The 11,876-nt window shown below is 59.6% G+C and overlaps 1 long non-coding RNA gene and 1 pseudogene across 2 annotated transcripts; one reads left to right on the top strand and one right to left on the bottom strand.

The window, feature by feature from the left end:
• The first annotated feature begins 3,289 nt into the window (after window positions 1-3,289).
• LOC115837251 lies at window positions 3,290-3,614 on the top strand. The gene is made up of 2 exons (XR_004032285.1): window positions 3,290-3,374; window positions 3,576-3,614. It is a non-coding gene; the product is annotated as an uncharacterized LOC115837251 (long non-coding RNA).
• A 5,604-nt stretch (window positions 3,615-9,218) lies between these two features.
• On the bottom strand, window positions 9,219-9,843 carry LOC100580739 (annotated as a pseudogene). Its single transcript, XR_001116484.2, has one exon. The product of XR_001116484.2 is annotated as a 60S ribosomal protein L12 pseudogene (transcript).
• Window positions 9,844-11,876: the final 2,033 nt, after the last annotated feature.

Here is an 11,876-nt window from a genome sequence, read left to right as displayed (position 1 = left end):
TGTGTGTTTTAGATGGAGTTTCGCTCTTGTTGCCCAGGGTGGAGTGCAATGGCATGATCTTGGCTCACTGCAACCTCTGCCTCCTGGGTTTAAGTGATTCTTCTGCCTCAGCTTCCCAAGTAGTGGGATTATAGACGTCCACAACCATGCCTGGCTCATTTTTGTATTTTTAGTAGTGACCAGGGTTTCATCGTGTCGGCCAGGCTGGTCTTGAACTCCTGACCTCAGGTGATCCACCCGCCTTGGTCTCCAAAGTGCTGGGATTATAGGCGTGAGCCCCCGCGTCTGGTGTGTGTGTTTTTTTTGTAGAGACAGTGTTTCGCCTTTTTTTTTTTTTTTTTTTTTTTGAGATGTAGTCTAACTCTGTCTCCCCAGCTGGAGTGAGTACAGTGGTGTGATCTTGGCTCACTGCAACCTCTGCCTCCCAAGTTCAAGTGATTCTACTACCTCAGACTCCTGAGTAGCTGGGACTACAGACATGTGCCACCACACTTGGCTAATTGTATTTCTAGTAGAGAAGGGGTGTCACTACATTGGCCAGGCAGGTCTCGAACTCCTGACCTCAGGTGATCTGCCCGCCTCGGCCTCCCAAAGTGCTGAGATTCGCTATTTTGCCCAGGCTAGTCTCAAAAGTCCTGAGCTCAAATGATCCTTTATACTCCCAGGCCAAGCGATCCTGGCTTCCCAAAGTGCTGGGATTACAGGCATGAGCCACTGCGCCCGGCCAAATAATATTCTCCTGTTGCTATATACCACATCTTATTTAACCATTCAACTGTTGATGGACACTTGGGTTTCTGCTGCCTTTGTCTATTGTGAATAATGCTGCTATGAGTATGGTTGTAACACTGAGTCCCTGATTGTAATTCTTTTGGGTTTAAAACCAGAAGTGGAATTGCGGGATCATATGGTAAATCTGTTTTTAATTTTTTGAGGATCTGCCACACCATTCCATAGTGGCTACACCATTTAACATTCCCACCAACAGTGCACAAGTGTTCCAATTTCTTCACATCCTTGCTAACACTTTTTTTTTTTTGATAAGTAGCTTAATGGGTTGAGGTGACTTCTCATTTTTTTTTAAATTACATTTTTTTCTTTTTTTTTTTTTTTTTTAGGCGCAGTTTCGCTCTTGTTGCCCAGACTGGAGTGCAATGGCATGATCTCGACTCATCGCAACGTCTGCTTCCTGGGTTCAAGCGATTCTCCTGCCACAGCCTCCCTGGTAGCTGGGATTACAGACATGCGCCACCACACCCGGCTAATTTTTTTTAGTAGAGATGGGGTTTCTCCATGTTGGTCAGGCTGGTCTCGAACTCCCAACCTCAGGTGATCCGCCCACCTCGGCCTCCCAAAGTGCTGGGATTATAGGCATGAGCCACCGCACCTGGCCTTTTCTCCTTTTTTTGAGATGAAGTTTTGCTCTTGTTGCCCTGGCTGGAGTGCAATAGTGTGATCTTGGCTCACCGCCACTTCCGCCTCCCAGGTTCAAGCCATTCTCCTGCCTCAGCCTCCCGAGTAGCTGGGATTATAGGCATAGGCCACCATGCCTGGCTAATTTTTTTTTTTTTTTTAAACGGAGTCTTGCTCTGTCACCCAGGCTGGAGTGCAGTGGCGCGATCTCGGCTCACTGCAAGCTCCGCCTCCTGGGTTCACGCCATTCTCCTGCCTCAGCCTCTCCGAGTAGCTGGGACTACAGGTGCCCGCCACCACGCCCAGCTAATTTTTTGTATTTTTAGTAGAGATGGGGTTTCACTGTGGTCTTGATCTCCTGACCTCGTGATCCACCCGCCTCGGCCTCCCAAAGTGCTAGGATTACAAGCGTGAGCCACCGCGCCCGGCCCATGCCTGGCTAATTTTGTATTTTTAGTAGAGATGGGGTTTCTCCTTGTTGGTCAGGTTGTTCTCGAACTCCTGACCTCAAATGATCCGCCTGCCTCAGCCTCCCAAAGTGCTGAAATTACAGGTGTGAGCCACTGCTCCCGGCCCTAGCACCTTTTCATGTGCTATTGGACATTTATCTATCTTCTTTGGATAAATGTCTTCATGGCCCTTTCCCATTTTGAATCAGAGTTTTTGTTGAGTTGTAGGAGTTCTTTATATATTCTGGATATTATCCCCTTATCAGATACATCATTTGCAAATATTTCCTCTAATTCCATGGGCTGTCTTTCTTACTGTTTTGTTCTTTCATACACAAGTTTTAAATTTTGATGAAGTCCAATTTATCTTTTTTTCTTTTGTTGCCTGTTTTCTTGCTTTTGGTGTCATCTAATAGTTTTTTATTTTTATTTTTTCTGTCACCCAGGCTGCAGTGCAGTGGTGTGATCTTGGCTCACTGTAACCTCCGCCTCCCAGGTTCAAGCAATTCTTGTGCCTCAGCCTCCCAAGTAGCTGGGACTACAGGTGTGCACCAACATGTTCAGCTAATTTTTGTATTTCTTGGTAGAGATGGGGTTTTGTCATGTCGGCCAGGGTCGTTTTGAACCAGGCATGAGCCACTCTGCTTGACTCCAAGAACCAAAAATTTAATTATTCTAGTAATAGAGGAAGTTATCTGCATTTCAATTGTAGTGAAGCAAAAGACTGAGAGGAAGCCCCATTGGGGTAGCTCAGGCCTATAATCCCAGCACTTTGGGAGGCCGAGGCAGGAGGATCACTTGAGGTCAGGAGTTTGAGACCAGCCTGGACAACATGGTGAAGCCTTGTCTCTATTAAAAATACAAAAATTTGCTTGCTTGCTTGCTTGCTTGCTTTTCTCTCTCTCTCTCTCTCTCTCTCTCTTTCTTTCTTTCTTTCTTTCTTTTCTTTCCTTTCTTTCTTTCTTTCTTTTCTTTCTTTCTTCTTTCCCTCTGTGGCCCAGGCTGCAAACTACTTAGCTCGCTGCTGCCCGCGCTGCGGACTGCCTGGGACTGCCGCCGCGCGCCACCGCTGCCTGCTTTTTCTCATTTGGCTGCAGGCGCGCGGTCGCCATGTTGGCCACGCTGCTTACCAGCTCCTGACGCCGAGTGCTCTGCCCGCCTCAGCCTCCCGAGCCCCTGCCCGGCCACCGCCCCGTCTGGGAGGTGGGGAGCGCCTCTGCCCGGCCGCCCCGTCCGGGAAGAAGTGAGGAGCGCCTCTGCCCGGCCGCCCCGTCCGGGAAGAAGTGAGGAGCGCCTCTGCCCGGCCACCCCGTCCGGGAAGAAGTGAGGAGCGCCTCTGCCCGGCCACCCCGTCTGGGAAGTGAGGAGCGCCTCTGCCCGGCCGCCCCGTCCGGGAAGAAGTGAGGAGCGCCTCTGCCCGGCCGCCCTCCGGGAAGAAGTGAGGAGCGCCTCTGCCCGGCCACCCCGTCTGGGAAGTGAGGAGCGCCTCTGCCCGGCCGCCCCGTCTGGGAAGTGAGGAGCGCCTCTGGCCCCGGGCCCGCCCCGATCTGGGAAGTGAGGAGCGCCTCTGCCCGGCCACCCATTGTCTGGGAAGTGAAGGAGCGCCTCTGCCCGGCCACCCACGTCTGGGAAGTGAGGAGCGCCTCTGCCTGGCCACCTATCGTCTGGGAGGTGAGGAGCACCTCTCGCCCGGGGCCGCCCCGTCCGGGCGAGGAAGTGAGGAGCGCCTCTGCCCGGCCGCCCCGTCCGGGAGGACAGTGAGGAGCGCCTCTGCCCGGCCGCCCCGTCCGGAGGAAGTGAGGAGCGCCTCTGCCCGGCCCGCCCCCGTCCGGGAAGAAGTGAGGAGCGCCTCTGCCCGGCCCCCCGTCTGGGAAGGAAGTTGCGCAGGGAGGCGCCTCTGGCCCCCGGTCCGCCCCCGGTCCGGGGAAAGTGAGGAGCGCCTCTGCCCGGCCGCCCCATCTGGGGAAGTGAGGAGCGCCTTGCCCGGCCACCCCATCTCGTCTGGGAAAGTGGGAGGGCCGGCATCTGTGAGGCGCTGCCGCGCAAGGGGAAGGGGACCCCCCCACCCCCGTCTGGGAAGTGAGGAGCGCCTCTGCTGGCCACCTATCGTCTGGGAGGTGAGGAGCACCTCTGCCCGGCCGCCCGTCCGGGAGGAAGTGAGGAGGCGCCTCTGCCCGGCGCCCCGTCCGGGAAGAGTGAGGAGCGCCTCTGCCCGGCCACCCCGTCTGGGAGTGAGGAGCGCCTCTGCCCCCGCCCCGTCCGGAAGAAGTGAGGAGCGCCTCTGGCCCGGCCGCCCCATCCGGAAAGTGAGGAGCGCCTCTCCCGGCCCCCGCCACCCCGCCGGTCTGGGAAGTGAGGAGCGCCTCTGCCCGGCCGCCCCGTCTGGGAAGGTGAGGAGCGCGCCATCGGCCCGCCCCGGCCCGGCCGCCCGTCTGAAAGGAGGGAAAGTGCGCCCCCCCCCCGAGGAGGGCGCCTCTGCCCGGCGCCCCGTCTGGGAGGTGGGGGGGAGGAGGAGGCGCCTCTGCCCGCCCGCCGTCTGGGAAAGTGAGGAGCGCCTCTGCCCGCCGCCCGCGGGAAGTGGGGCGCCTCTGCGGGCCCCCGGAAGTGGGAGGGCAGGGAAGTGAGGAGCGCCTCTGCCCGGCCCCCCGTCTGGGAAGTGAGGAGCGCCTCTGCCCGGCCGCCCCGTCTGGGAGTGAGGAGCGCCTCTGCCCGGCCCCCCAGTCTGGGGAAGTGAGGAGCGCCTCTGCCCGGCCCCCCGTCGGGAAGTGAGGAGGTTGCCTGGCCACCTCGTCTGGGGTGGAGGAGCACCTCTGGCCCCGCGCCCGTCTGGGAAGTGGGAGGCTCTGCCCGGCCGCCCCGTCTGGAATGAGGAGCGCTCTGCCCCGGCCCCCATCGTCTGGGATGAGGAGCGCCTCTGCCCGGCCACCCCGTCTGGGAGTGAGGAGCGCCTCTGCCCGGCCACCCCGTCCTGGGAGAAGTGAAGGGAGCGCCTCTGCCCGGCCGCCCCGTCTGGGAAGTGAGGAGCGCCTCTGCCCGGCCACCCCGTCTGGGAAGTGAGGAGCGCCTCTGCCCGCCCGTCGGGAGGTGAGGAGCGCCTCTGCCCGGCCACCCCGTCTGGGAAGTGAGGAGCGCCTCTGCCCGGCCGCCCCGTCTGGGAAGTGAGGAGCGCCTCTGCCCGGCCCCCCGCGGGGAAGGAGGAGCGGCCGGCCGGGCGAGGGGAGAGGGGGGCGGGGGAGAGGGGCCTCTGCCCGGGCCCGTCGGGGAAAGTGAGGAGCGCTCGGGGCCCCGTCGGGAAGGAGGAGCGCTGCCCCGCCCCGTCCTGGGGAAGTGAGGAGCGCCTCTGCCCGGCCACCCCGTCTGGGAAGAAGTGAGGAGCGCCTCTGCCCGGCCGCCCTCGGGAAGTGAGGAGCGCCTCCTCCGCCCCTCTGGGAAAGTGAGGAGCACCTCTGCCCCGGCCCACCCATCGTCTGGGAAGGTGAGGAGCGCCTCCGCCCCGGCCCCCCCGTCTGGGAAGTGAGGAGCGCCTCTGCCCGGCCACCCCCCCAAACCGTCTGGGAAGTGAGGAGCGCCTCTGCCCGGCCACCCCACCGTCTGGGAAGTGAGGAGCGCCTCTGCCCGGCCACCCCGTCTGGAAGTGAGGACCCCTCTGCCCGCCCCCGCTTCCGGCCGGTCGGAGAAGTGAGGAGGCCCTGGCCGCCCCGTCTCCACCGGGGGAAGTTGAGGAAGCGCCTCTGCGCCGCGCCCCGTCTGGGTAGGAGCGCCTCCCGCCCCGGCCACCCCGTCTGGGAAGTGAGGAGCGCTTGCCCGGCGCCCCGTCGGGAAGTGAGGGAGCCCGCCGGCACCCTGTCTGGAGTGAGGAGCGCCCTGCCGGCCACCCACGCTGGGAAGTGAGGAGCGCCCTGCCCGGCCGCCCCGTCCTGGGAAGTGAGGAGCGCCTCTGCCCGGCCATCGGGAGTGAGACGCCTCTGCCGGCACCCCTCTGGGAAGTGAGGAGCGCCTCTGCCCGGCCCACCCCGTCTGGGAAGTGAGGGAGCGCCTCATGCCCCGGCCCCCGTCCGGGGAAGTGAGGAGCGCCTCCTGCCCGGCCCCCCGTCCGGGAGAAAGGGTCGCCCGGCGCCCGTGGGAAGTGAGGAGCGCCTCTGCCCGGCCGCCCCGTCGGGAGGAAGTGAGGAGCGGCCTCTGCGGCCGGTCCGCACCCACGTCTGGGAGGTGAGGAGCGCTCTGCCCGGCGCCCCCGTCGGGAGTGAGGAGCGCCTCTGCCCGGCCCCCGTTGGGAAGTGAGGAGCGCCTCTGCCGGCCACCCACCGTCTGGGAAGTGAGGAGCGCCCTCTGCCCGGCCACCCCCGTCTGGGAGTGGAGCGCCTCTGCCCGGCCACCACCGTCTGGGAAGTGGAGGAGCGCCTCTCCCGCCACGCCCGTCCGGGAAGGAAGTGCCCCCAGGGAGACGCCTCTGCCCCCCCCGGGAGGACCGCCCCCCGTCCTGGGAGTGAAGTGGATGGGGAAAGGAGCGCCTCTGCCCGGCCGCCCGTCTGGGGGAGGGGGGAGTGGAGGTGGGAGCGCCTCTGCCCGGCCCCACCGTCTGGGAGTGAGGAGAGACCTCTGCCCGGCCACCCCATCGTCTGGAAGGTGAGGAGCGCCCTGGGCACCCGGGGAGGAGGAGGTCGCCCGTCCTGGGAAGTGAGGAGCGCTCTCCCGCCCCCCTCCCCTGCCCGGACCGCCCCGTCTGGGAAGTGGAGGAGGCCTTCTGCCCGGCCACCCTCGTCTGGGAGTGAGGAGCGCCTCTGCCGGCACCCCCGTCTGGGAAGTGAGGAGGCCTTGCCCCGGCCACCGTCTGGGAAGTGAGGAGGCCTCGCCCGGCCACCCCGTTGGGAAGTGAGGAGCGCCTCTGGCCCGGCCCCCCCGTCTGGAGTGAGGAGGCCTCGGCCCGCCACCCACCGTCTGGGAAGGAGGAGCGCCTCTGCCCGCCACCCCATCGTCTGGGGTGAAGTGGAGGAGGAGGAGCCCTGCGCCCGCCCGCCGCCCCTCCCAACCCCCCGGGGTCTGGGAGGGAGAGAGGGTGCAGGAGCGCCGGCCCTCCCTGCCCGGGCTGGGGGGGGGGCCCGCCCCCCGTCTGGGAAGTGGGAGTCTGAGCAGCCTCTTCAGTGCCCCCGGGGGGGGGGGCGCGCCCACCCCCCGCCCCCCATCGTCTGGGAACGTGAGTGAGGAGCGCCCTTCTGGCCCCCGGGCCACCCACGTCTGGGAAGTGTGAGGGGAGCGCCTCTGGCCCCCCCCCCCCCCCCCGCCCCCCCTATCGCCGCGGAGTGAGGAACGCATCTCCCGCCCCGTCTGGGAGGAAGTGAAAGGGAGCGCCTCTTGGCCCCGGCCACGCCCCCCGTCCTAGGAGGGAAGTGCCAGAGGAGCGCCTCTGCCCGGCCCCCGCACCCCGGGCCCCTGGGAAGTGAGGAGCGCCTCTGCCCGGCCCCTGCCCCGTCTGGGAAGTGGGAGCGAGGCCAGCCATAGGAGGCCCTGCCCGGCCCACCCAATCCGTCTGGGGAAGAGGTGAGTGAGCGCCTCTGCCCGGCCCGCCCCGTCTGGGAAAGTGAGGAGCGCCTCTGCCCGCGCCCGCCCAATCGTCTGGGAGAAGTGAGGAGCGCCTCTGCCTGGCCGCCCCCGTCTGGGAAGTGAGGAGCGCCTCTGCCCGGCCGCCCCGTTCTGGGAAGTGAGGATCTGCCCGGCCACCCCGTCTGGGAAGTGAGGAGCGCCTCTGCCCGGCCACCCCGTCTGGGAAGTGAGGAGCGCCTCTGCCCGGCCACCCACGTCTGGGAAGTGAGGAGCGCCTCTGCCCGGCCACCCACGTCTGGGAAGTGAGGAGCGCCTCTGCCCGGCCGCCCCTCTGGGAAGTGAGGAGCGCCTCTGCCCGGCCGCCCCGTCTGGGAAGTGAGGAGCGCTCTGCCCGGCCACCCGTCTGGGAAGTGAGGAGCGCCTCTGCCCGGCCACCCATCGTCTGGGAAGTGAGGAGCGCCTCTGCCCGGCCGCCCCGTCTGGGAAGTGAGGAGCGCCTCTGCCCGGCCACCCACTCTGGGAAGTGAGGAGCGCCTCTGCCCGGCCACCCACGTCTGGGAAGTGAGGAGCGCCTCTGCCCGGCCACCCCGTCTGGGAAGTGAGGAGCGCCTCTGCCCGGCCACCCCGTCTGGGAAGTGAGGAGCGCCTCTGCCCGGCCACCCACCGTCTGGGTGGGGGTGGGAACCGTGGGAGGGGCGCCTCGGCCCCGGGGACCTAGCCCCCCCCCATCGTCTGGGAAGGTCGAAGTGAGGAGCGCCTCTGCCCGGCCACCCACCTCTGCCCCGCCAGTGAGGAGCGCCCTCCTCCGCCCTCTGCCGGCCGCCCCGTCTGGGAAGTGAGGAGCGCCTCCGGCAGTGGGCCCCTGCCCGGCCACCCATCGTCTGGGAAGTGAGGAGCGCCTCTGCCCGGCCACCCATTGTCTGGGAAGTGAGGGCGCCTCTGCCCGGCCACCTATCGTCTGGGAAGAAGTGAGGGGCGTCTCTGCCTGGCCGCCCCGTCTGGGAAGTGAGGAGCGCCTCTGCCCGGCTGCTCCGTGTCTGGGAAGAAGTGAGGAGCGCCTCTACCCAGCCGCTCCGTCTGGGAGGTCTACCATGGAGGCCAGAAGCAATGTGGGGGCTGGTCGTGGTGGCTCACGCCTGTGGTCCCGGCACTCTGGGGGGCGAGGCGGGTTGATCACTTCGGGCTAGGAGTTCGAGACCAGTCTGGCCAACTTGGCGAAACATGAAAAATACAACAGACAAACCAACCAACCAACTCAGTGACAACAAAACAGGTCTACCCTGGAGTCATACTCTAATTTTTTCGATTTTCCTCCCTTTCTGATCCTTTATCCCACTTTCTTTTTCTTCCTCTTCCTTCTCCCTCTTCTTTGTCAAATAGAGGATTGAGTTATTATCACTGATCCATAAAAAAAAAAAAAAAAAAAAAAAATACAAAAATTTGCTGGGCGTGTGGTGTGGGCCTGTAATCTCAGCTACTTGGGAGGCTGAGGCAGAATTGCTTGAACCTGGGAGGTGGACGTTGCAGTGAGCTGAGATTGTGCCACTGCATTCCAGCCTGAGTGACAGAGCGAGTCTGCATCTCAAAAAATTAAATAAATAAATAAGAAAGACTGAGAGGTAGGAATTAATGGCAGAAGAAAAGGGGGAACTGATGTTGTGAGATTCTTGAGGTGGGAAGTAGTTAACACTACTGCAGTGATGCAAAAAGGGTCTTGAATAAGATAGTTGTTTTTAAAAAAATTGGGAATGAGAATCTAAATTTCTTCCTGAAATAATTATTGGATTGACTCAGATTGGCTGTTAGGCACCTATCTTTTTTTTTTTTTTTTCCACCAGTTGTCAAACAATCCTTTATTTAAATATTTTCCTTTGTGCTTAACTGGCTGGGCATTCCACAGCACCACTGTTGATGTCATCTATGATGTCATGAGGGTGGCAGCCATCAACATTACAGCCCACAGACTGGGCAGTCCCCAAGATCTCTTTAATGGTTCCAGAGAGTTCTCTGGCTAAGGATCGGTGCCGCATCTGTCGAGCAATGTTGACGATCTCATCAAAAGTGATATTCCCACTGTGTTTAATGTTTTTCTGTTTCTTTCTGTCTCTTGGTGGTTCCTTGAGGGCTTTGATGATCAGGGCAGAGGCAGAAGGCACCACCTCAATCTGGGCCTGTCTGTTCTGAATGGTCAGTTTCACTGTAATCCTCAGGCCCTTCCAGTCACCTGTTGCCTTGGCAATGTCATCACCAACCTTTTTTGGAGACAGACCCAGGGGGCCGATCTTGGGGGCCAGGGCAGAAGTGGCACCGACTTCACCTCTGGTGGGCCTCAGGTATACGACTTTGATCTCGTTGGGGTCGAACTTCGGTGGCATTATGGAGGCGGCTGGTGTCGGATGAACCCGGATTCGGGACGACCGAAGAAAGTTGCACCTTGGCCTCCTCTGAGCCGAAAGCCGAGAGGGCACCTATCTTTTTTCTCATGAGATTTTGTTCATCAAATAATCAACTGTTTTGAAATGAGATGAAAGGTCTTCATTCTGAGCCAATCTTCAGATTTCTATTTGCGCTCCCACAATACAGCCTACTACTTCCTAGCTGGGGGAAACAAAAGGCCCTGCTGTTTTTAGTGGCTTTGAGAAAGTCATAAACTCCTTAGTCCTCAGCTTTCATTCACATCTACTAAAATAATGCCTTTTTTTTTTGGGGGGGGATGGCATCTTGTGGCCCAGGTTGGAATGTAGTGGCGCGATCATGGCTCACTGTAGCCTTGACCACCCAGGGTCAAGGGAGCAGGCTCAAGTGATCCTCCTACCTCAGCCTCCTTAGTAGCTGGGACCATCACACCTAGCTAGTATTTTTAGTTTTTGTAGAGGCAAGGTCTCTGTATGTTGCCCAAGCTGGTTTTGAACTCGTGGGCTCAAAGGATCTTCCTGCCTGTACTCCAAAAATGTTGGGATTTCAGGCAGAAGCCACCCTCCTTGGCCTCTGTTTTTTTTTTTTTGAGATGGGAGTCTTGCTTTGTTGCCCAGGCTGGAGTGCAGTGGTGCCATCTCGGCTCACTGCAACCTCTACCTCCCGGGTTCAAGCGATTCTCCTGCCTCAGCCTCCCAAGTAGCTGGGACTACAGACGAATGCCACCACGCCCAGCTAATTTTTTTTTTTTTTTTTTTTTTTTGAGATGGAGTCTTGCTCTGTTACCCAGGATGAAGTGTAGTGGTGCGATCTCGGCTCACTGCAACCTCTGCTCACTGCAATCTCTGCCTCCCGGGTTCAAGCAATTCTCCTGCCTCAGCCTCCTGAGTAGCTGGGATTACAGGCGCCTGCCACCGCGCCCAGCCAATTTTTTTTTTTTGAGACAGAGTCTCGCTCTGTCGCCCAGGCTGGAGTGCAGTGGCGCAATCTCGGCTCACTGCAAGATCCGCCTCCCGGGTTCACGCCATTCTCCTGCCTCAGCCTCTCCGAGTAGCTGGGACTACAGGTGCCTGCCACCACGCCCGGCTAATTTTTTGTATTTTTAGTAGAGACGAGGTTTCACTGTAGTCTCGATGTCCTGACCTCGTGATCCGCCAGTCTCGGCCTCCCAAAGTGCTGGGATTACAAGCGTGAGCCACCGTGCCCGGCATCCCAGCCAATTTTTGTGTTTTTAGTAGAGACGGGGTTTCACCATGTTGGTCAGGCTGGTCTCGAACCCCGACCTCGTGATCCACCTGCCTCGGCCTCCCAAACTGCTGGGATTACAGGCATGAGCCACCGCGCCGGCCTTTTTTTTGTTATTTTTAGTAGAAACAGGGTTTCACTGTGTTAGCCAGGATGGTCTGGATCTCCTGACCTTGTGACCTGCCTGCCTCAGCCTCCCAAGTTGGTGGGATTACAAGTGTGAGCCACTGTACCCGGCCGGCCTCATTGTTTATGGAGACCAAAAGACTGAATTCTATAAAAATGTCTTAACTCCTTTAGTTCTAAAGCCCAGTTTTAGATGTTAGCCACATGTATTCCCATTCTAACATATTCCTTCTAGGTGTATTTTCACATGTTCATTTCAGGATTCTTGCCTCTATGTTTACTTGTAACTTTCCCATTTCTAAATTGTAGCCCTTTAATTTCCTCCAAACCATTCTGACAACCCAAACTGAGTTTATTTTTCTTGGAATTCCTACATAGCTATCTGTAAACTAACTGTTATGTTTTAGTTAGCCTGGGACAGTCCTAGTTTTCATTTATTGTCCTAATATGTAATTATGGCTGTCCTAATCAGAAGCTACTTTGTAGCTTAAAATGTCTGTAGAGAATATGCTTGAGAGCAGAAAGCTTACAATATACTCAAAATCTTCCCCTTCAGGAGGCAGCCTTTTCATGTACCTCCAACATTCCCTTCAACCCTGTACCAAGCTCTTAATATGTCGATATGTAACCAATGTAAACTCCTCAGAGGCCACAGAAGCCCCAGTGTGCATTCAGAAAGATTGGAGT

This window comes from Nomascus leucogenys, chromosome 11 (assembly GCF_006542625.1).
Source record: "Nomascus leucogenys isolate Asia chromosome 11, Asia_NLE_v1, whole genome shotgun sequence".
Taxonomy (NCBI): domain Eukaryota; kingdom Metazoa; phylum Chordata; class Mammalia; order Primates; family Hylobatidae; genus Nomascus; species Nomascus leucogenys.
Note: the sequence above shows the minus strand (reverse complement) of the source record. Positions and strands in the feature narration are given on the sequence as shown.